The sequence below is a fragment of the Ranitomeya variabilis genome, chromosome 6 (genome assembly GCF_051348905.1).
Source record: "Ranitomeya variabilis isolate aRanVar5 chromosome 6, aRanVar5.hap1, whole genome shotgun sequence".
In the NCBI taxonomy this organism is placed as follows: domain Eukaryota; kingdom Metazoa; phylum Chordata; class Amphibia; order Anura; family Dendrobatidae; genus Ranitomeya; species Ranitomeya variabilis.
The window spans coordinates 159,960,880-159,983,469 of record NC_135237.1 but is presented as its reverse complement, the minus strand read 5'-3'; the positions used below and the strand labels follow the sequence as shown (position 1 = coordinate 159,983,469).

Here is a 22,590-nt window from a genome sequence, read left to right as displayed (position 1 = left end):
TGGAGGAGTATTTAAAGTAGGGACCGCAGACAGGCTATCAAAGGCCTAAAATAGCAAACAATAGGCTCATGGCAGCTTTACAGCGGTTACATGGATACACAGGCAGCTTGGTGGTGAGTGGAGGAGTATTTAAAGTAGGGACCGCAGACAGGCTATCAAAGGCCTAAAATAACAAACAATAGGCTCATGGCAGCTTTACAGCGGTTACATGGATACACAGGCAGCTTGGTGGTGAGTGGAGGAGTATTTAAAGTAGGGACCGCAGACAGGCTATCAAAGGCCTAAAATAACAAACAATAGGCTCATGGCAGTTTTACAGCGGTTACATGGATACACGGGCAGGCAGCTTGGTGGTCAGTGGAGGAGTATTTAAAGTAGGGACCGCAGACAGGCTATCAAAGGCCTAAAATAACAAACAATAGGCTCATGGCAGCTTTACAGCGGTTACATGGATACACAGGCAGCTTGGTGGTGAGTGGAGGAGTATTTAAAGTAGGGACCGCAGACAGGCTATCAAAGGCCTAAAATAACAAACAATAGGCTTATGGCAGTTTTACAGCGGTTACATGGATACACGGGCAGGCAGCTTGGTGGTCAGTGGAGGAGTATTTAAAGTAGGGACCGCAGACAGGCTATCAAAGGCCTAAAATAACAAACAATAGGCTCATGGCAGTTTTACAGCGGTTACATGGATACACGGGCAGGCAGCTTGGTGGTCAGTGGAGGAGTATTTAAAGTAGGGACCGCAGACAGGCTATCAAAGGCCTAAAATAACAAACAATAGGCTCATGGCAGCTTTACAGCGGTTACATGGATACACGGGCAGGCAGCTTGGTGGTCAGTGGAGGAGTATTTAAAGTAGGGACCGCAGACAGGCTATCAAAGGCCTAAAATAACAAACAATAGGCTTATGGCAGTTTTACAGCGGTTACATGGATACACGGGCAGGCAGCTTGGTGGTCAGTGGAGGAGTATTTAAAGTAGGGACCGCAGACAGGCTATCAAAGGCCTAAAATAACAAACAATAGGCTCATGGCAGCTTTACAGCGGTTACATGGATACACAGGCAGCTTGGTGGTCAGTGGAGGAGTATTTAAAGTAGGGACCGCAGACAGGCTATCAAAGGCCTAAAATAACAAACAATAGGCTCATGGCAGCTTTACAGCGGTTACATGGATACACGGGCAGGCAGCTGGTGATGAGTGGAGGAGTATTTAAAGTAGGGACCGCAGACAGGCTATCAAAGGCCTAAAATAACAAACAATAGGCTCATGGCAGCTTTACAGCGGTTACATGGATACACAGGCAGCTTGGTGGTGAGTGGAGGAGTAGTGCAAGGAGTGTCTGTCCCAGTACTCCCAAAATATAAATAGATGTTAATGTCTCGCAAAACAACCAAAACAAAAAAAAAGGTGGCATACTTAGGTACAGGGGTGGGCTCATCTACTGAGTTTCTGACATAGTAATTTGGCAGTAACTATTTAATGGTGCCAATATAGGACACAGACACAGACTACTTTAAGTTGCATCATAGATGTCTACAAATTTGTATTGTCAGTGCCAGACATTGAATGATGTCAGCGAATAGACTAAAGATTGGTGGAGCTGTGCGACATAATTTTGCACGTGGTAGAGCACATTTTGAGCTGGGGTAGGGGGGAACTCTCTTGAGGCCGGCGGGACCGCCCCAGGGCCCCTCATGTTACAACGGTGTGTCTGACGTTGGGTGCGCACCACCACCGCCAGAGACACTACATTGTACTATGAGGGACCCAGTAGCAATGCCGTCAACCAAAAGCGAGCACACCCACCTCTTCAGACAAACAGCAGTCTCACGGGTGCTTGCGCCAAGTCGCGATACCACGGCCCCGTGTGGGGAGTTTTGCCATTTAGGGAGGTGTAAACATGTCGTATGCTGTACAATCAGCTGCAGCAAATTAGACATTAGAAAAGTAATTCACAGGCAAGAGCTTTTCATAGGAAAGCTAGGTGTCGGCCGGGCAAGGTGGGGCAAAAGATTTCGAAATCCAGTTGTGGTTCATTTTAATGAATGTTAGATCGTCAACATTTTGGGTAGCCAGACGAGTCCTTTTTTCGGTTAATATTGAACCTGCAGCACTGAATACTCTTTCTGATAGGACACTTGCTGCCGGGCAAGCAAGCTCCTGCAATGCATATTCTGCCAATTCTGGCCAGGTGTCTAATTTGGAGGCCCAGTAATCAAATGGGAATGACGGTTGAGGGAGAACATCGATAAGGGATGAAAAATAGTTAGTAACCATACTGGACAAATGTTGTCTCCTGTCACTTTCAATTGATGCAGCAGTACCTGTCCTGTCTGCGGTCATAGCAAAATCACTCCACAACCTGGTCAGAAAACCCCTCTGTCCAACGCCACTTCTGATGTGTGCACCCCTAACACTCCTAGTCTGCTGCCCCCTGGAGCTCGTGTGAGAACGATCACGTGCGCTGTGTGCTGGGAATGCCTGAAGCAAACGGTCAACAAGAGTTGATTGTTTGGTTGCTAATATTAGTTCCAAGTTCTCATGTGGCATAATATTTTGCAATTTGCCTTTATAGCGTGGATCAAGGAGGCAGGCCAACCAGTAATCGTCATCGTTCATCATTTTCGTAATGCGTGTGTCCCTTTTTAGGATACGTAAGGCATAATCCGCCATGTGGGCCAAAGTTCCAGTTGTCAAATCTCCGGTTGTGATTGGTTGAGGGGCAGTTGCAGGCAAATCTACGTCACTTGTGTCCCTCAAAAAACCAGAACCCGGCCGTGACACGCAACCAATTTCCTGTGCCCCCGGGAAAGGTTCGGCATTAAAAATATACTCATCCCCATCATCCTCCTCGTCCTCCACCTCCTCTTCGCCCGCTACCTCGTCCTGTACACTGCCCTGACCAGACAATGGCTGACTGTCATCAAGGCTTTCCTCTTCCTCTGGTGCAGACGCCTGCTCCTTTATGTGCGTCAAACTTTGCATCAGCAGACGCATTAGGGGGATGCTCATGCTTATTACGGCGTTGTCTGCACTAACCAGCCGTGTGCATTCCTCAAAACACTGAAGGACTTGACACATGTCTTGTATCTTAGACCACTGCACACCTGACAACTCCGTGTCTGCCATCCTACTGCCTGCCCGTGTATCCTCCCACAAATAAATAACAGCACGCCTCTGTTCGCACAGTCTCTGAAGCATGTGCAGTGTTGAGTTCCACCTTGTTGCAACGTCTATGATTAGGCGATGCTGGGGAAGGTTCAAAGACCGCTGATAGGTCTGCATACGGCTGGCGTGTACAGGCGAACGTCGGATATGTGAGCAAAGTGCACGCACTTTGAGCAGCAGGTCGGAGAACCCAGGATAAGTTTTCAATAAGCACTGCACCACCAGGTTTAAGGTGTGAGCCAGGCAAGGAATGTGTTTCAGTTGGGAAAGGGAGATGGCAGCCATGAAATTCCTTCCGTTATCACTCACTACCTTGCCTGCCTCAAGATCTACTGTGCCCAGCCACGACTGCGTTTCTTGTTGCAAGAACTCGGATAGAACTTCCGCGGTGTGTCTGTTGTCGCCCAAACACTTCATAGCCAATACAGCCTGCTGACGCTTGGCAGTAGCTGGCCCATAATGGGACAACTGGTGTGCAACAGTGTCATCTGCCGATGGAGTGGTTGGCAGACTGCGTTCTGTGGAAGAGCTGTAGCTTCTGCAGGAGGACGAGGAGGAGGAGGAGGAGGGGGTGCGAACGCCTACAGCCAACTGTTTCCTAGACCGTGGGCTAGGCACAACTGTCCCTAAATTGATGTCGCCTGTGGACCCTGCATCCACCACATTCACCCAGTGTGCCGTGATGGACACATAACGTCCCTGGCCATGCCTACTGGTCCATGCATCTGTAGTCAGGTGCACCTTTGTACTCACAGATTGCCTGAGTGCATGGACGATGCGCTGTTTAACATGCTGGTGCAGGGCTGGGATGGCTTTTCTGGAAAAAAAGTGTCGACTGGGTAGCTCGTATCGTGGTTTAGCGTACTCCATCAGGGCTTTGAAAGCTTCGCTTTCAACTAACCGGTAGGGCATCATCTCTAACGAGATTAGTCTAGCTATGTGGGCGTTAAAACCCTGTGTACGCGGATGCGAGGATAAGTACTTCCTTTTTCTAACCAGAGTCTCATGTAGGGTGAGCTGGACTGGAGAGCTGGAGATCGTGGAACTTTCGGGTGTGCCGGTGTACATGGCAGACTGAGAGACGGTTGGAGACGGTATTGTTTCCGCCGGTGCCCTAGATGCAATATTTCCTCCTACAAAACTGGTGGTTCCCTGACCCTGACTGCTTTTGGCTGGCAAAGAAACCTGCACAGATACTGCCGGTGGTGCGGAAAATGGTGGCCTTACAGTGACGGAAGGGATGTTGCGTTGCTGACTAGCTTCATTGGCCGAGGGTGCTACAACCTTAAGGGACGTTTGGTAGTTAGTCCAGGCTTGAAAATGCATGGTGGTTAAGTGTCTATGCATGCAACTAGTATTTAGACTTTTCAGATTCTGACCTCTGCTTAAGCTAGTTGAACATTTTTGACAGATGACTTTGCGCTGATCAGTTGGATGTTGTTTAAAAAAATGCCAGACTGCACTCTTCCTAGACTCGGATCCCTTTTCAGGGATTGCAGACTGAGCTTTAACCGGATGGCCACGCTGTCCTCCAACAGGTTTTGGCTTTGACACGCGTTTTGGGCCAGATACGGGCCCGGCAGATGGAACCTGTTGCGATGTTGATGCCTGCTGCGGCCCCTCCTCCACCTCCGCTTCTGAACTACTGCCGCCTGCACCCTGTTCCCCCAATGGCTGCCAATCGGGGTCAATAACTGGGTCATCTATTACCTCCTCTTCGAGCTCGTGTGCAACTTCGTCTGTGTCACTGTGTCGGTCGGTGGTATAGCGTTCGTGGCGGGGCAACATAGTCTCATCAGGGTCTGATTGTGGATCTGTACCCTGAGAGGGCAATGTGGTGGTCTGAGTCAAAGGAGCAGCATAGTACTCTGGCTGTGGCTGTGCATCAGTGCACTCCATGTCAGAATCTACTTGTAATGGGCATGGCCTGTTAAATGTTTCACTTTCTAAGCCAGGGACGGTATGTGTAAAGAGCTCCATGGAGTGACCCGTTGTGTCGCCTGCTGCATCCTTCTCTCTTGTTGTAGTTTTTGCTGAGGAGGACAAGGAAGCGACTTGTCCCTGACCGTGAACATCCACAAGCGACGCGCTGCTTTTACATTTACCAGTTTCGGAAGAGGAGGCAAAAGAGCTAGAGGCTGAGTCTGCAATGTAAGCCAAAACTTGCTGTTGCTGCTCCGCCTTTAAAAGCGGTTTTCCTACTCCCAGAAAAGAGAGCGTTCGAGGCCTTGTGTAGCCTGACGACGAAACTGGCTCCACAGCTCCAGACTTAGGTGGAATATTTTTATCCCCACGACCACCTGATGCTCCACTACCACTACCATCATTACCAGCTGACAATGAACGCCCACGACGACCTCTTGCACCAGACTTCCTCATTGTTTTAAAATCTTAACCAAAGTAACTTTATTTGTTGCTGTCAAACAACTTACACGGTGAGCTATAACTTCAGTATGATTTCAATATCCCTTAACAGGTTGGTGAGACCACAAGGAAAATCAGGCACAATGTTACACACTCTGTTTTCTGTGGCACAAAATCACAGAGATGACACACACGCAGGACTGTCACTCAAGCACTAATGTCAATATTAATCTCCCACCTAATTTATTTATTTTTTTTTTTCAGGGAGACTTTAGAAACCAAATAATATTAAAAAAACCAAAAAAATAAATAGGCTTTCTATGGCCCACTGAATGAGAGAGAGAGGTGGCACACCCAGGAGTCAAGACTGGCACACAAGCTGAAAGGGCAATATTACTCTCCCACTGTTTTTTTAAGTTTTTTTTTTTTTTATTTTCAGGGAGACTTTAGAAACCAAATAATATTAAAAAAACCAAAAAAATAAATAGGCTTTCTATGGCCCACTGAATGAGAGAGAGGTGGCACACCCAGGAGTCAAGACTGGCACACAAGCTGAAAGGGCAATATTACTCTCCCACTGTTTTTTTTTTTTTTTTTTTTTTTTCAGGGAGACTTTAGAAACCAAATAATAAGAAAAAAAATAAATAAATAAATAGGCTTTCTATAGCCCACTGAATGAGAGATAGCACACACAGCAGTGGCACACAAGCCCTGACTGAGGCCAATATTTTTCTCCCACTGATTGATGTAGTGTTTTTGTGTTGAGGTAGATTTTAGAACACAAATCAAGGAAAAAAAAAAAATGCTTTCTATGGCCCACTGAATGAGAGAGGTGGCACACCCAGGAGTCAAGACTGGCACACAAGCTGAAAGGGCAATATTACTCTCCCACTGTTTTTTTATGTATTTTTTGTTTTTTAAGGGAGACTTTAGAATCCCAATAATATTTAAAAAAATAAATAAATAGACTTTCTATGGCCCACTGAATGAGAGAGGTGGCACACCCAGGAGTCAAGACTGGCACACAAGCTGAAAGGGCAATATTACTCTCCCACTGTTTTTTTATGTATTTTTTGTTTTTTAAGGGAGACTTTAGAAACCCAATAATATTTAAAAAAAAAATAAATAGGCTTTCTATGGCCCACTGAATGAGAGAGGTGGCACACCCAGGAGTCAAGACTGGCACACAAGCTGAAAGGGCAATATTACTCTCCCACTGTTTTTTTAAGTTTTTTTTTTTTTATTTTCAGGGAGACTTTAGAAACCAAATAATATTAAAAAAACCAAAAAAATAAATAGGCTTTCTATGGCCCACTGAATGAGAGAGAGGTGGCACACCCAGGAGTCAAGACTGGCACACAAGCTGAAAGGGCAATATTACTCTCCCACTGTTTTTTTTTTTTTTTTTTTTTTCAGGGAGACTTTAGAAACCAAATAATAAGAAAAAAAATAAATAAATAAATAAATAGGCTTTCTATAGCCCACTGAATGAGAGATAGCACACACAGCAGTGGCACACAAGCCCTGACTGAGGCCAATATTTTTCTACCACTGATTGATGTAGTGTTTTTGTGTTGAGGTAGATTTTAGAACACAAATCAAGGAAAAAAAAAAAATGCTTTCTATGGCCCACTGAATGAGAGAGGTGGCACACCCAGGAGTCAAGACTGGCACACAAGCTGAAAGGGCAATATTACTCTCCCACTGTTTTTTTATGTATTTTTTGTTTTTTAAGGGAGACTTTAGAAACCCAATAATATTTAAAAAAATAAATAAATAGGCTTTCTATGGCCCACTGAATGAGAGAGGTGGCACACCCAGGAGTCAAGACTGGCACACAAGCTGAAAGGGCAATATTACTCTCCCACTGTTTTTTTATGTTTTTTTTTTTTTCAGGGAGACTTTAGAAACCAAATAATATTAAAAAAACCAAAAAAATAAATAGGCTTTCTATGGCCCACTGAATGAGAGAGAGGTGGCACACCCAGGAGTCAAGACTGGCACACAAGCTGAAAGGGCAATATTACTCTCCCACTGTTTTTTTTTTTTTTTTTTTTTTCAGGGAGACTTTAGAAACCAAATAATAAGAAAAAAAATAAATAAATAAATAGGCTTACTATAGCCCACTGAATGAGAGATAGCACACACAGCAGTGGCACACAAGCCCTGACTGAGGCCAATATTTTTCTACCACTGATTGATGTAGTGTTTTTGTGTTGAGGTAGAATTTAGAACACAAATCACGGAAAAAATAAATAGGCTTTCTATGGCCCACTCAGTGAGAGATGGCACACACAGGGGTGGCACTGTAGCAGAAATGCCAATCTTAATCTCCCACAAAAAAAAAAAAAAAAAAAAAACAGGGACTGTCCTACAATTACTATCTCCCTGCAGTAATCTAAGCCAGGTATGGCAGGCAGCAATAGGAGTGGACTGATGCACAAATTAAATAAAAAGTGTGGACAAACAAAAAAGATAGCTGTGCAGAAAGGAACAAGAGGATATGTGCTTTGAAAAAAGCAGTTGGTTTCCACAGTGGCGTACACACAGCAATACAGCTATCACGGAGCCTTCTAGGGCAGCCCAATGAGCTACAGCGCTGAGGAAAAAAAAAAAAAAAATAGCTTCCACTGTTCCTGCACACCGAAGGTGGTGTTGGACAGTGGAAATCGCTACAGCACAAGCGGTTTGGTGGTTAGTGGACCCTGCCTAACGCTCTCCCTGCTTCTGACGAAGCGGCAGCAACCTCTCCCTAAGCTCAGATCAGCAGCAGTAAGATGGCGGTCGGCGGGAACGCCCCTTTATAGCCCCTGTGACGCCGCAGACAGCAAGCCAATCACTGCAATGCCCTTCTCTAAGATGGTGGGGACAGGGATCTATGTCATCACGCTACCCACACTCTGCGTTCACCTTCATTGGCTGAGAAATGGCGCTTTTCGCGTCATTGAAACGCGACCTTGGCGCGAAAGTCGCGTACCGCATGGCCGACAAGCACAGGGGTCGGATCGGGTTTCATGAGACGCCGACTTAGCCAAAAGTCGGCGACTTTTGAAAATGATCGACCCGTTTCGCTCAACCCTAGTTTAGACGGATCTGGCTGCATCAATATTGGGGCGGACATAAAACACTTTTACAGTGTCAAAAAGGATTAATTGGCAGATACAGACCATTTTTTTTACATCCGCACCCTTGCATGTAAGATCAGCAAGCGGCTTAACCACCTGTGAAAAACACACAATACATTTTCGATAGTAGTTGGCAGATCCCAAGAAGCGCTGGAGACTGTTGTGATTTTGCTTTTTGCTCCCTCTAGTGGTCATTAGTGATTTGACTCTGGAGCGTCTGTCTTTTCCTATATCCTCACCTGGGCCGTTAGTTCAGGGGCGTTGCTATATAAGCTCCCTGGACCTTCAGTTCAATGCCTGGCATCGTTGAAATCAGAGCTAATCTGTTGTGCTCTTGTCCTCTGATCCTGGTTCCTGTTTTTCAAGCTAAGTCTGCTTCTTTGCTTTTTGCTTTTGTTTTGTTTGGTATTTTTGTCCAGCTTGTTCCTATCTGTATCCTGACCTTTGCTGGAAGCTCTAGGGGGCTGGTGTTCTCCCCCTGGACCGTTAGACGGTTCGGGGGTTCTTGAATCTCCAGCGTGGATTTTTATAGGGTTTTTGTTGACCAGATAAGTTATCTTGCTATATTCTGCTATTAGTAAGCTGGCCTCTCTTTGCTGAACCTGGTTCATTTCTGTGTTTGTCATTTCCTCTTACCTCACCGTTATTATTTGTGGGGGGCTTGTATCTTGCTTTGGGGTCCCTTTCTCTGGAGGCAAGAGAGGTCTTTGTTTTCTTCTCCTAGGGGTAGTTAGATTCTCCGGCTGGCGCGAGTCATCTAGCGATCACCGTAGGCATGATCCCCGGCTACTTCTAGTGTTGGCGTTAGGAGTAGCTATTTGGTCAACCCAGTTACCACAGCCCTATGAGCTGGATTTTTGTATCTTGCAGACTTACACGTTCCTCTGAGACCCTGTCCACTGGGGTCATAACAGGAGACCCTTCAGGTCCCGGGGTTGGATCCAGTCAACAATAGCCTGCACATTCTTGGGATCCATGCGAAACCACTCACAGGACACAATCAGGCCTAAAAAAGACAATTCCTGCACAAAAATGAACATTTCTCTAATTTGGCAAACAGTTGATTTTCCCTGAGTCTTTGGAGAATAGTATGTAAATGTTGCAGATGTGTATGACTATCAGGGGAGTAAACCAAAATGTCATCAAGGTAGATAACTATAAAATGACCAATAAGATCAGCAAACACCACATTAATGAAATTTTGAAATATGGCAGGAGCATTTGTAAGACCAAACGACATAACAAGGTTTTCAAAAAGCCCCTCAAATGTGAGAAACACAGTCTTCTACTCGTCCCCCTCCCCCCCAAACGCTTATCAAATTATAGACTCCACGAAGATCTAATTTGAAGAACCATTTTGTTCCTGACAACCAATTGCACAAATCTGGAATAAGAGGAAGAGGGTACGTGTGTCTCATAGTAATTTTGTTAAGCTCCCGAAAGTCGAGGCAGGGACATAAACCGCCATCTTTTTTCTTTACATAAAAACCCTGCGGCCACAGGAGAGACTGAAGGATCTATGTGTCCCTTGCAAAGACTTTCTGCAATATACTCCTTCATGGCTGAGCTTTCAGGGTTAGACAAATTAAACAGAAGGGCTTTAGGCAATTTAGCCCCAGGAAGCATATCAATAGCACAATCAAAGGGTCTATGTGGCGGTAAGACCTCAGCCTCGCTTTCGAAGAACACATCTTTGAAGGTTTTTTAAGTACTCCGGAATACCCTCCAGACTGACAGATGACACACAGACAGATTTAACTGGTTTAGACAGCAATACAGATTTACAACATTGACTAGCACTGACTAGGACCCCACTGAACAATTTACCCAGTCTCCCAATTGATGACTAGATTGTGGCGTTGTAACCAGGGCATCCTGAACACCAACCCCGCAGCCAGATTTTCCAAAACAAAACAACTTATTGTTTCAGCATGAGCTGAGCCCACCTTGAGTGAAAAGACCTCTGAGACACAGAGAACCCCTTCTTTGGTGAGAGGAGAGGAATCAATGGCCACCACTTTAGTCAGAGTCTCAAGCCTAACTGTCCCTATCCTGCATTGAGATATCAAACGGGAGGCGACCAAATTGATGGATGAACCGCAATCAACAAAAGCTGTGGAAAAAGAAGGACAGCCGTCTATCAGCAGTTCCAGTTGCAGCAAAACTTTCAAAAATGAGGAAAAATGTACCTCAGTGTCTGGGTAGTCTCCTCGACAACTACCCAGACCTAGTCATTTCCCGACACCTTGGCCAATGAAGGACAGGAGGGACAGTCCTTCCTCCAGTGTCCCAATTCACCGCAATAAAAGCACAGCTGCTTCTCTCAACAGTGTCTCTTCTCTTTCTCTTTATAGGTGACAGCACCCACTTCCATGGACTCAGCTTGGGATGGGGTTTCGCTCTTACTGGGGTATAACGGAGTTTCCAGCTGCTTCACCCCTCTCGCATGCAGCCTACATTAGATACGGACAGCCTCAGTCATGGCATCCTCCAGGGAATTTGGTGGGGGGTGTAATGCCAATGCATCCTTCAAGCGCTCAGACAGTCCTATGCGGAATAAATCCCTGAGAGCGGCGTCATTCCAGGAAATCTCAGCAGCCCAGCATCTGAATTCAGAACAATAGCACTCGGCTGAGTGCTTCCCCTGAGTAACACTCATAACCATGTCCTCAGCCAGGTGCACACGATCAGGCTCATCATAAATGTGCCCAAGGGCCTCAAACAATCCATCCACTGACATTCTCTCAGGGGCCAATGGGGAAGGAGAAAAAGCCCAGGCCTGAGGGGCCTCCCTTAGTAGAGAAATTATGATCCTCACCCTCTGACTCTCATCCCCTGAAGAACAGGGTCTTAACGAGAAAAAAGTTTACATCCTTCCCTGAAGGTTCTAAATTTCTTTTTATCCCCAGAGAAGATGTCAGGCAACATAACAGGGGGTTCAGGGGAAATATCACTAGCACCAGACCCCCGACTCCCCGAGGACAAAGCCCCTTGCGCTACGTCAGTCATCTGTTGCAAAGACTGGGCAAGGGCTTTCTGTTCAACAGTTAATTTTTGCATCATTTGAGTAAACAGATTTAGACAACAATGCACAATATTAATAATAATAATAATAATAATAATAATCTTTATTTATATAGCGCCAACATATTCCACAGCGCTTTACAGTTTAACAGTTTCAAACACAACAGTCATAGGTAACAATGTTAACAATACAGTAATAAAGCAAAATAAGACAAAATAAGACGACCCTGCTCGTGAGAGCTTACAATCTACAATGAGGTGGGGAGATACAAAGTACAGGTGTGTATTTAAAATGATGGTCCAGCCATCTTCAGGGGGTGGGGGTAGATGGAGATAGTGAATGGGCTACACACACACAAACATAAAATGACTGATTAGGGAATATGGTAGGCCGCTCTGAACAAATGAGTTTTGAGCGAGCGCCTAAAACTATGCAAGTTGTGGATGGTCCTAATATCTTGGGGTAGAGCATTCCAGAGGATTGGTGCAGCACGGGAGAAGTCTTGGAGTCAGGAGTGGGAGGTACGGATTAGTGCAGAGGTTAGTCGAAAGTCGTTTGCAGAGCGCAGCGGTCGGCTAGGCCGATAGACAGAAATGAGGGAGGAGATGTAAGGGGGTGCCGCACTGTGGAGAGCTTTGTGGGTGAGAACAAGTACTTTGAATTGTATCCTGTAATGAATGGGCAGCCAGTGTAACGACTGGCGAAGAGCGGACACGTCTGAGTAACGATTAGCCAGATGGACGACCCTGGCTGCTGCATTAAGGATAGACTGGAGAGGGGAAAGTCGCGTGAGGGGGAGGCCAATTAATAGAGAGTTGCAGTAGTCCAGACGGGAGTGGATTAGGGAGACAGTTTTTGTTGTCTCCATGGTGAGAAAAGGGCGGATTCTAGAGATGTTCTTTAGGTGTAAGCGGCACGAGCGGGCAAGAGATTGTATGTGGGAGGTGAAGGAGAGATCGGATTTAAACATAACACCCAGACAGCGTGCCTGCTGCCTAGGTGTTATTATGGTGCCACCCACGGAGAGGGAAATGTCAGATTTAGGGAGGTTAGTAGAAGGCGGGAGCAGAAGTTCAGTTTTGCTGCACATAGCACCTGTGCCCATACAGGGAATTACTAACTAGAAAATCCAGGGCAAAAACATAGTTACCCCATATAAAGAAAGAATTGCACATAAAGGATCAAATTGAAATGTAAAACAATTATTTTATTAGACACTATGGTATAAAAATTCATAACATATAACACGATTGTGGGATTCTGAGATGGATAAAACTACAATAAAACCACATGTCTAAGGCAAATCCATATGAATTGTCATTCTAGCACTCTTCAACAATCATCAATCATATACGTAGCAATTCAATATATGGTAGAACACAGTATAGCCACACTGGTAAATAGCATCCGCTATAGAGTGTAGTAAAGGTTAGAAGGGAAACTGCAGAGTATAGTTCAACATATTTACCTCAGACCTCCGGTGCCACAAACCCTACACGCGTTTCCGCCTGTGTGCCTTCTTCCGGGGGAATGGCATCGTCAGGTCCCGTGGCAGCTAAATACTTGGGCCGCCCAATCAAATTATAGCATCAGAATTAAAAGGTACGTCGGCCATATGATGGCGCATGCGCCGCTGAATTCCGGGATGCCCGTATCACCGAGTGCGTCATCGGTTTGTGTGTCGGTATCAGAGGAAGGAAACTACCAACAAATCACGTGGGCAGGTCCTTGTCTGTATCAAAAGTAGATCAGATACAGACGCCGTTGACGGTGCTTGGCAACCCGTCAGCAGCATGCATGTGCTCTGGCCAAAGACGAAGAGGATAGAGGCAAAAGACTGGTATATTGAGATTCACAGAACTGCGCCAATATAAAACATATGAAAGTGCATTAGTGCAATACATATATACTATCATGCAGAAAATCACTGTTTTATATGTAAAAGCTGAAGTAAAAAAATAGAATGAGTCAAATTCACATTATAATTACCGTATATACTCGAGTATAAGCCGACCCGAGTATGAGCCAACCCCCCCTAATTTTGCCACAAAAAACTGGGAAAACTTAATGACTCGAGTATAAGGCTAGGGTGGGAAATGCAGCATCTACCGGTAAATGCCAAAAGTAAAAATAGATACCAATAAAAGTAAAATTAATTGAGACATCAGTAGGTTAAGTGTTTTTGAATATCCATATTGAATCAGGAGCCCCATATAATGCTCCATAAAGTTTATGATGGCCCCATAAGATGCTTCATATTAAAATATGCCCCATATAATGCTGCACAAATATTATTTATGGCCCCATAAGATGCTCCACAAAGATATTTGCCCCATATAGTGCTGCCCAAATGTTATGGCCCCATAAGATACTCCATACAGACAATTGCCCCATATAATGCTGCACAAACGTTAATTATGGCCCCATAAGATGCTCCACAAAGATATTTGCCCCATATAGTGCTGCCCAAATGTTATGGCCCCATAAGATACTCCATACAGACAATTGCCCCATATAGTGCTGTACAAACGTTGATTATGGCCCCATACAGACACTTGCCCCATATAGTGCTGCACAAATGTTATGGCCCCATAAGATGCTCCATACAGACACTTGCCCCATTTGCTCTTGCTGAGATAAAAAAAAATCACATACTCACCTCTCCGTCGCTCAGGCCTCCGCCACTTTCAATATTCACCTGACTTCGTTCCGGCGCCGCACCATCTTCAGCGTCTTCTGCACTGACGTTCAGGCAGAGGGTGCACACTAACCACGTCACTGCGCCCTCTGACCTGAGCATCACTGCAGAAGACGCTGAAGATGGAGCGGCGCCCAGAACGAGGAGCAGGTGAATATTGTGCAGCGCAGGGCTCCCCTCCCCGTTATGCTCACCTGCTCCCGGCGCGATCCCTGCACGTCTGTTCCCCTGTGCCGCAGCTTCTTCCTGTACTGAGCAGTCACCGTTACCGCTCATTACAGTAATGAATATGCGACTCCACCCCTATGGGAGGTGGAGCAGCATAGTCATTACTGTAATGAGCGGTACCATGTGACCGCTCAGTACAGGAAGATGCTGGGGCGCCGGGGAAGCAGGGACCTGCAGGGACTGCGCCAGGAGTAGTTGAGCATAATTAGACAGCCCCCGCTCCCCCTCCCCGCCGACCCCTGGGTATGACTCGAGTATAAGCCGAGAGGGGGACTTTCAGTCCCAAAAAATGGGCTGAAAATCTTGGCTTATACTCGAGTATATACGGTACATTATAGATGCCCATAAAGAAAAATACTTAATATATAGCAAAAACTGATAATAAAAATGATAATCTTAATTAAGGGCTTTAAGGTGCAAAAATGCATTTGTGCAATAGTGATATTGTTATGACCCCAATGGCGAGGGTCTCAGAGATATCAGCAAGTCTGCGAAGTACAAAAATCCAGCTCATAGGGCAGTGGCAACTGGGTTGACCATATATCTACTCCTAACGCCAACCCTAGAAGTAGCCGGGGAACATGCCTACGTTGGTCGCTAGATGTCTCGCGCCAGCCGGAGAGCTAACTACCCCTAGAAGAGGAAAACAAAGACCTCTCTTGCCTCCAGAGAAAAGACCCCAAAAGTGGATACAAGCCCCCCACAAATAATAACGGTGAGGTAAGAGGAAATGACAAACACAGAGATGAACTAGGTTTAGCAAAGAGAGGCCCACTTACCAATAGCAGAATATAGCAAGATAACTTATATGGTCAACAAAAACCCTATCAAAAATCCACGCTGGAGATTCAAGAACCCCCGAACCGTCTAACGGCCCGGGGGGAGAACACCAGCCGCCCTAGAGCTTCCAGCAAGGTCAGGATACAGATTATATACAAGCTGGACAAAAATTGCAAACAAAAACAAATTGCAAAAAGCAAAGAAGCAGACTTAGCTTAATGAAGCAGGAACCAGGATCAGTAGACAAGAGCACTACAGATTAGCTCTGATATCAACGTTGCCAGGCATTGAACTGAAGGTCCAGGGAGCTTATATAGCAACACCCCTGACCTAACGACCCAGGTGAGCATAAAAGGAATGACTGACATATCCAGAGTCAAATCACTAGTAGCCACTAGAGGGAGCCAAAAAGTAAATTCACAACAGTACCCCCCCCCTTAGTGAGGGGTCACTGAACCCTCACCAAGACCACCAGGGCGATCAGGATGAGCGGCGTGAAAGGCACGAACTAAATTGGCCGCATGCACATCAGAAGCGACCACCCAGGAATTATCCTCCTGACCATAGCCCTTCCACTTGACCAGATACTGAAGCCTCCGCCTGGAGAGACGAGAATCCAAGATCTTCTCCACCACGTACTCCAACTCGCCCTCAACCAACACCGGAGCAGGAGGCTCAGCAGAAGGAACCACAGGCACAACGTACCGCCGCAACAAGGACCTATGAAATACGTTGTGAATGGCAAACGACACCGGAAGATCCAGGCGAAAGGATACAGGATTAAGGATCTCCAATATCTTGTAAGGACCAATGAATCGAGGTTTAAATTTGGGAGAGGAGACCTTCATAGGAACAAATCGAGAAGACAGCCATACCAAATCCCCAACGCGAAGTCGGGGACCCACACCGCGGCGGCGGTTGGCAAAACGCTGAGCCTTCTCCTGTGACAACTTCAAGTTGTCCACCACATGATTCCAGATCCGCTGCAACCTATCCACCACAGAATCCACCCCAGGACAGTCAGAAGGCTCGACATGTCCCGAGGAAAAACGAGGGTGGAAACCAGAGTTGCAGAAAAATGGCGAAACCAAGGTGGCAGAACTAGCCCGATTATTAAGGGCAAATTCAGCCAACGGCAAGAAGGTCACCCAATCATCCTGATCAGAAGAGACAAAACACCTCAAATACGCCTCAAGAGTCTGATTAGTTCGTTCCGTTTGTCCGTTAGTCTGTGGATGAAAAGCGGACGAAAACGACAAATCTATGCCCATCCTACCACAAAAGGATCGCCAGAACCTGGAAACAAACTGGGATCCTCTATCCGACACAATATTCTCAGGAATGCCGTGCAAGCGAACCACGTTCTGGAAGAACACAGGAACCAGATCAGAAGAGGAAGGCAGTTTGGGCAAAGGAACCAGATGGACCATCTTGGAGAAACGATCACATATCACCCAGATGACAGACATGCCCTGAGACACCGGAAGATCCGAAATGAAATCCATAGAGATGTGTGTCCAAGGTCTCTTCGGGACAGGCAAGGGCAAGAGCAACCCGCTGGCACGAGAACAGCAAGGCTTAGCTCGAGCACAAGTACCACAGGACTGCACAAATGACCGCACATCTCTTGACAAGGAAGGCCACCAAAAGGACCTGGCCACCAGATCTCTGGTGCCAAAAATTCCCGGGTGCCCTGCCAACACTGAGGAATGAACCTCAGAAATGACTCTGCTGGTCCATTTAGCAGGCACAAACAATCTGTCAGGTGGACAAGAGTCAGGCCTACCAGCCTGAAATCTCTGCAACACACGTCGCAGATCTGGAGAAATAGCTGACAGGATAACTCCTTCCTTAAGAATATCCACAGGTTCAGCGACTCCAGGAGCATCAGGCACAAAGCTCCTAGACAGAGCATCGGCCTTCACATTCTTAGAACCTGGTAAATACGAAACCACAAAGTCAAAACGGGAGAAAAACAATGACCAGCGGGCCTGTCTAGGATTCAGGCGTTTAGCAGACTCGAGGTACATCAGATTTTTGTGATCAGTCAAGACCACCACACGATGCTTAGCACCCTCGAGCCAATGACGCCACTCCTCAAATGCCCACTTCATGGCCAACAACTCCCGATTGCCCACATCATAATTTCGCTCTGCCGGCGAAAACTTCCTAGAGAAAAAGGCACAAGGTCTCATAGTAGAGCAACCAGGGCCTCTCTGCGACAAAACGGCCCCTGCCCCAATCTCCGAAGCATCCACTTCAACCTGAAAGGGAAGTGAGACATCAGGCTGGCACAAAACAGGCGCTGAAGTAAACCGGCGATTCAACTCCTGGAAAGCCTCCACGGCAGCAGGAGCCCAGTTAGCCACATCAGAGCCTTTCTTGGTCATATCCGTCAATGGTTTAACAACGCTAGAAAAATTAGCGATAAAACGACGGTAGAAGTTAGCAAAACCCAAGAACTTCTGAAGACTCTTAACTGACGAGGGTTGAGTCCAATCATGAATAGCTCGAACCTTGACTGGGTCCATCTCCACAGCAGAAGGGGAAAAAATGAACCCTAAAAAGGAACCTTCTGTACACCAAAGAGACACTTTGAGCCTTTAACAAACAAAGAATTTTCACGCAAAATCTTGAAAACCATCCTGACCTGCTCCACATGCGAGTCCCAATCATCAGAAAAAAACAGAATATCATCCAGATAAACGATCAAAAATTTATCCAGATACTTCCGGAAAATGTCATGCATAAAGGACTGAAAAACTGAAGGTGCATTAGAGAGCCCAAATGGCATCACCAAGTACTCAAAATGACCTTCGGGCATATTGAATGCGGTTTTCCATTCATCTCCTTGCTTAATGCGCACAAGGTTGTACGCACCACGAAGGTCTATCTTGGTGAACCACTTGGCACCTTTAATCCGGGCAAACAAGTCTGACAACAACGGCAAAGGATACTGAAATTTGACAGTGATCTTATTTAAAAGCCGATAGTCAATACAAGGCCTCAAAGATCCGTCCTTTTTAGCCACAAAAAAGAATCCCGCACCAAGAGGGGAAGAAGAAGGACGGATATGCCCCTTCTCCAGAGACTCCTTAATATATGAGCGCATCGCGGTATGTTCAGGTACCGACAGATTAAACAGTCTTCCCTTAGGAAACTTACTGCCTGGAATCAAATCTATTGCACAGTCACATTCCCTATGAGGAGGCAATGCACTTGACCTAGACTCGCTGAAGACATCCTGATAATCAGACAAATACGCCGGAACTTCCGAAGGCGTAGAAGTAGCAATAGACACGGGCAGGGAATCTCCATGAATTCCATGACAGCCCCAACTTGACACTGACATTGCCTTCCAGTCCAAGACTGGATTATGGGTCTGCAACCATGGCAAACCCAAAACCACCAAATCATGCATCTTATGCAGAACAAGAAAACGTATCACCTCCCGATGTTCAGGAGTCATGCACATGGTAACCTGTGTCCAAAACTGCGGTTTATTTTCTGCCAATGGCGTAGCGTCAATACCCCTAAGAGGGATAGGATTTTCTAATGGCTCAAGAACAAAACCGCAGCGCTTGGCGAATGACAGATCCATAAGACTCAGGGCAGCACCTGAATCCACAAACGCCACGACAGGATACGATGATAGTGAGCAAATCAAAGTTACAGATAGAATGAACTTAGGTTGCAAATTACCAATGGCGACAGGACTAACAACCTTAGTAAGATGCTTAGAGCATGCTGAGATAACATGTGCAGAATCACCACAGTAGTAACACAAGCCATTCTGGCGTCTATGAATTTTCCGCTCATTTCTAGTCAGGATTCTATCACATTGCATTAAATCAGGTGCCTGTTCAGACAACACCATGAGGGAATTTGCGGTTTTGCGCTCCCGCAACCGCCGGTCAATTTGAATTGCCAGGGCCATGGAATCATTCAGACCTGTGGGAATGGGAAAACCCACCATCACATTCTTAATGGCTTCAGAAAGGCCATTTCTAAAATTTGCAGCCAATGCACACTCGTTCCACTGGGTCAGCACGGACCATTTCCGAAATTTTTGGCAATACACCTCAGCCTCGTCCTGGCCCTGAGACATAGCCAGCAAGGCTTTTTCTGCCTGAATCTCAAGATTGGGTTCCTCATAAAGCAAACCGAGCGCCAGAAAAAACGCATCAATATCAGCCAATGCCGGATCTCCTGGCGCCAGCGAGAAAGCCCAATCCTGAGGGTCGCCCCGTAAAAAAGAAATAACAATTTTCACTTGCTGAGCGGAGTCTCCAGAGGAACAGGGTCTCAGGGACAAAAACAATTTACAATTATTCCTGAAATTTCTAAACTTAAATCGATCTCCGGAAAACAGTTCAGGAATCGGTATCTTAGGTTCTGACATAGGATTTCTGGTAACATAATCTTGTATGCCCTGCACACGAGCAGCAAGCTGGTCCACACTTGTAATCAAGGTCTGGACATTCATGTCTGCAGCAATCACAAGCCACTCAGAGGTAAAGGGGAAAAGAAAAAAAAATGAGAGAGAGAAAAAAAAACTCAGAACTTTCTTTCTTATAATCCCACTTCTGCAATGCATTTAACATTTAATACTGGCCTGGCAAACTGTTATGACCCCAATGGCGAGGGTCTCAGAGATATCAGCAAGTCTGCGAAGTACAAAAATCCAGCTCATAGGGCAGTGGCAACTGGGTTGACCATATATCTACTCCTAACGCCAACCCTAGAAGTAGCCGGGGAACATGCCTACGTTGGTCGCTAGATGTCTCGCGCCAGCCGGAGAGCTAACTACCCCTAGAAGAGGAAAACAAAGACCTCTCTTGCCTCCAGAGAAAAGACCCCAAAAGTGGATACAAGCCCCCCACAAATAATAACGGTGAGGTAAGAGGAAATGACAAACACAGAGATGAACTAGGTTTAGCAAAGAGAGGCCCACTTACCAATAGCAGAATATAGCAAGATAACTTATATGGTCAACAAAAACCCTATCAAAAATCCACGCTGGAGATTCAAGAACCCCCGAACCGTCTAACGGCCCGGGGGGAGAACACCAGCCGCCCTAGAGCTTCCAGCAAGGTCAGGATACAGATTATATACAAGCTGGACAAAAATTGCAAACAAAAACAAATTGCAAAAAGCAAAGAAGCAGACTTAGCTTAATGAAGCAGGAACCAGGATCAGTAGACAAGAGCACTACAGATTAGCTCTGATATCAACGTTGCCAGGCATTGAACTGAAGGTCCAGGGAGCTTATATAGCAACACCCCCGACCTAACGACCCAGGTGAGCATAAAAGGAATGACTGACATATCCAGAGTCAAATCACTAGTAGCCACTAGAGGGAGCCAAAAAGTAAATTCACAACAGATATTCAATGTATAGAAATATATATATATATATATATATATATATATATATATATATATATATATATTTTATTATACGTACATAAAATACTATATATAAAGAAAATAAACATAAGGAATTCTGCAGTTTGCTAATCCCATAATTATGATTCACAGATCGTATAGGGAGTCCTCTTCATGCTACAAAGGACGGAGTTTTCACAATGAAACAGCAGCCATGAATCAAATACTGTTAACTGGTGAACTGTGATAAATAAAAAATAAAAATTATGAGAATCATGAATACAACAAAAATATATTAAAATATTAAAAACCCCTGATGAGGCCGGTTAAAAATTGCTGACAGCTAATTCAGAGAAACGGAGCATAGCTTAGCATTTCATTCAAGCCATGCGGATGCAGAGTACGTAGTTCCCAAATCCAATGGGATTCCTTCTGGGCTAGGAGACGACCTACATTCCCACCCCGAAGATCCATATGGACACAATCAATACCCTTAACTTGAAGGCCAGTAGGGTCACACGAATGATATTGTTTGAAGTGCCTGGGTATACTTTTAAGTGTATCAATGTTGTCCTCCTCTTTGGCCACTTGTATATCCCTTATATGTTCCCTTACTCTTACTTTTAGGGCTCGTGTCGTCAGACCAATGTAGATTTTAGTACAAGAACAAGAGGCATAATAGACTACTGCTGAGGTTGAGCAGGTAAGGGTGTGTGTGATTTTAAACACCCGACCATCCGTTGAGGTAAATTCTTTTGCTGTCTCAACATTGGGGCATGCCACACATTTCCCACATGGCTTACAACCCCAAATCGATTGTGTTTTAGCTGCCCGGAATAAAAAAGAGGGAGTGGGGTTTTTAGGTGTATAGTAACTCCTCACCAAAATATCCCCCAAATTCGGTGATCGTCTAGCAGTTAGTGATGGTTAAGGGGTTAGATATTGTTTAAGTATTGGATCTGCCAAGAGTATGGGTCAATGTTTCTTCACAATTTCATATAACTTATTCCAATGTGAGTTATACGTGGTTACCAGTCTTACCTGTTTTTTTAATTCTTTTTTACCAGAGGAATATAATAATTGATGGCGATCTGTATTTCTGGCACTATTGTATGCCTTCTTGATAGACCTTTTGCTGTATCCTCTCTCCAAGAAGCAGGCCTTCATTTCCGTTGCTCTGGTTTCAAAATCCACTATACTTGAACAAATTCTTCTGATACATAAAAATTGTCCCATAGGAACAGCATTCACCACATGTGGAAGGTGTGAGGATCTCGTGTGGAGAACTGAATTCACCGCTGTGTATTTATAGAAGGCTTCGGAAAGCAAGAGACCATCATGACCCCTCTTAACCAAGACATCCAAAAATTCAGCCTGATGATAGCTGAAATTAAAAGAAAAATGTATGTTGAGATCATTCTTATTGAGATCCTGAAAAAAAGAATTAAGTTCATTGGGAGTCCCCCGCCAGATCAGGAAGATGTCGTCGATGGGTCCAGAATATTACCCGCTCCATCGACACACCTAGATCTGACAAGAACAGATCCCTCTCCTACTGCCCCAGGAACAGATTAGGATAAACAGAAAAAAATTGTGAGTAAGTAAAAATTGTAAGATCAAGAACAAAAACTCAGAGTCATCAGTTGGAAAGTCTGTCATGGTCAAGAAATGTGAGACTGCCCTCAAACCATCTTGGTGTCGAATATTAGTATATAAAGACTCGACATCACACGTGGCAAGGATCATGTCCTCGTCAATGTGGATGGAGTCAATTTATTTCAAAAAATCAGCTGTATTCCGGGTATATGAT

At 45.4% G+C, this 22,590-nt stretch overlaps 1 long non-coding RNA gene across 1 annotated transcript in view; it reads right to left on the bottom strand.

Moving 5' to 3' along the window:
• The window catches only part of LOC143783526 (uncharacterized), a 147,210-nt gene extending 125,052 nt beyond the window's left edge, over window positions 1-22,158 (bottom strand). Inside the window, exon 1 of the long non-coding RNA XR_013217233.1 lies at window positions 21,822-22,158. This is a non-coding gene — a long non-coding RNA (uncharacterized LOC143783526). The remainder of the gene's footprint in view (window positions 1-21,821) is intronic.
• Between the last annotated feature and the right edge of the window lie 432 nt (window positions 22,159-22,590).